The 2,986-nt window shown below is 41.5% G+C and overlaps 1 protein-coding gene across 1 annotated transcript in view; it reads right to left on the bottom strand.

Moving 5' to 3' along the window:
• CEP72 (centrosomal protein 72) overlaps window positions 1–2,986 on the bottom strand; it is a 33,369-nt gene that overhangs the window by 21,522 nt on the left and 8,861 nt on the right.

Consider the following 2,986-nt stretch of genomic DNA (forward strand, 5'->3'; position numbering starts at 1 on the left):
AACCGCAAAAAAAAAAAAAAAAAAAAAAAAAAAAAAACGACGCAAATTACTAAACTAATATCAAAAAGAAGGAGCACAGCAGGAACTGTTCTGTGGACAACAAGAAGATAACAGAGGAACACTATGACACTCTATGCCCACAAATGTGATAACCTAGATGAAATGGAATGGTTCCTGGAAAGACACAATCTACCAAAACTGACACCAGGAAAAATGGATAGCCTGAACAGACTGGTATTTATTACAGACTTGAATCAATAATTGATAGCCTCCTAAAGCATCAGGTCCAGATGGGTTCATTGGTGAATTTAAGGAAGAAATTATACCAATTCTCTACAATCTTTTCCATAAGACAGAAGCAGAAACAGAGGGAATACACCCTAACTCATTCTATGAAGACAGCATTATCTTAATACCAGAACCAGCAAAGACAGTACAAGGAAACTATAGACCAGTTATCTCTCGTGAACACGGATGCAAAAATCCCCAACAAAGTATCAGCAAGTTGAGTCCAACAATGTATAAAAAGAAGTCTACACCACAGCCAAGTGGGATTTACTCCAGGTATGCATAGCTGGTTCAATACTTGAAAAAAATCAGTGTAATCCATCACATCAACGGGCTCAAGAAGAAAAGTCATATGACCATATCAATAGACGCAGAAAAAGCATCTGACAAAATCCAATACCCACTCATGATAAAAGTGGTCAGTAAACTAGGAATCAAAGGGAACCTCCTTGACCTGATAAAGAACACCTATGAAAGCCCACAGCTAACATCACACCTGGTGCTGAGAAACCAGCTGCTATCCTGCTGAGATCAGGAACAAGGCAAGGATGTCCCCTCTACCCACTGCTTTTTAACATTGTACCAGAAGTCCAAGCTAACACAATAAGACAAGAAAAGGAAATAAAAGGTATACAGATTGGGAAGGAAGATATAAAACTATCTTTGTTCACAGATGACATACCAACCATCTATGTAGAAAATCTCAAAGAATCGACCAAAAAACAAACAAAAACTCCAGGAACTAATAAGTGACTATAGCAAGATTGTAAAATTCAAGATGTATGGGTCACATTGTGTCCCCTAAAAAAGAGATGCCAAAGTCCCAACATCCCATACTTCAGAATGCGACCTTATTTGGAAATAGGGTCTTTACAGAAGTAATCGAGTTAAAATGAGGAAATTATGGGGAGCCCTAACCAATACGACTGGTGTCCTTATAAAAGGGGGAAATTTGGACACAGGACAGGCGAGCACAATGCGGAGTTCTGTGAAAAGACACAGAGAGAAGACAGCCATATGAAGAAAAGGACTGGAGGGAGGCATCTACAAGCCAAGGAACACCGACTATTGCCAGCAAAGTACCAGGAGCTGGAGTCATAGAATGGATTCTCTCCCAGAGCTTCCAGAAGGAAGCAACCCTGCCAACACCTTGATTTCAGACTTGTAGCCTAAGAACTGTAAGACAGTAAGTTTCTGTTACTTTAAGCCGCCCTGTTCGTGGTACTTGTCACCATCAGTACACAAGTCAAATACCAGCAATGAACACCTGGAATTTGAAATTAAAAAACCTAAATTAGCCTCAAAAGAACAACATGCTAAGGTATAAATCTAACAAAATATGTACAACATCTACATCAGGAAAATCACCACCCTCTGATAAATGAAATCAAAGAAGAACTGAATAAATGGAGAGATATTCCATGTTCATGGATAAGACTCAATAGTGTCAAGATGTCAGTTTCTTCCCAACTCAATCTGTAATTCAATGCAATCCCAATCAAAATCTCAGCAAGGTAGTTTGTGGATATTGACAAACTAATTCATAAAATTTATACGGAAAGGAAAAAGACCCAGAACTGGCAACTCAATATTAAAGGAGGCCAAAGTCAGAGGACTGACACCACGTGACTCACAAAACTCACGCAAATGTGGACGGGGCTAGAAAGCTCTGTGGGGTCTCTTTCATAAGAGAACACCAATTCCATTCGTGAGGGCTCTACCTTCAGGACCTAGTCACCTCTCATGGGCCCTATCTCCTAAACCCATCATGCTGGGGGTTAGGATTTCAGCATATGAATCTGGGGTACACAATACACAGACCATTCCGCAGGGTACCACGTGCAGCTGTCTACCCAGCAATTAGTCTGATTTGAAATAGGGAAGTGGGGGGAGGGGAGCTCCAAGGGAGGCATCTGAGGGAAGAGGAGATTCTAGAGATTTGAAACTGATCTTAGAACAGAAATTGGCAACGTATGGCCCACAGGTCAAATCTGACCCACTGCCTGTGTTTGTAAATAAAGTTTTATTGGAACACAATCATTAGTTTATGTATCGCCTATAGCTGCTTTCATACTACAAAGGCAGGGTTTAGAAATTGAAGCACAGATCATATGGTCCACAGAGCTGAAAATATTCTCCCCAGCCCTTTACAAAAAAAGGTCGGCCGACCTCTACATTAGAGAAATTTACAGATGAGCTAAGGCATACAATGCAAGAGAAAGAAAACTATTAAAAGCCTCAAACAAATCAAAATGGTGTACAAGAAGGAGTATATAATCCTCGTACATCACAAGCAAGGTAAACACCATTGACTGACTTCTACCCTTTAGAATCAACCACACACATGAAGACTGTATGCTTTCAGAACATTTAAACACTACCCAGCCCGACAATCTAAAGTTAGACATAAAGATGCAGACGGCAGGAGCTGGGAGGTGGTGAGAAGCCGGGCACAGGCTCCCACCGCCCCGCCAAAGCAGAGCGGGAGCCCTGGTCATAGAGCACTGAAAGAGAACACAGGAAGGAGCAGAGCCCAAGCACTAACACCGCCAGGGTGGGGAGAGGAGGTTCCGGCAGCTGTCAGATCTGCTCAAAGTGTTCACATCCAGAAATAGCCAAGATCTGCATTGTTTAAGAGATTAGAGAGTAACTGAAACAGAACCTGGAAGCAGAAACAATTACAGAAGGGAAAGAGGCT

The sequence above is a fragment of the Lipotes vexillifer genome, unplaced genomic scaffold, assembly GCF_000442215.2.
Source record: "Lipotes vexillifer unplaced genomic scaffold, Lipotes_vexillifer_v1.1 scaffold1063, whole genome shotgun sequence".
Classification (NCBI taxonomy): Eukaryota; Metazoa; Chordata; class Mammalia; order Artiodactyla; family Lipotidae; genus Lipotes; species Lipotes vexillifer.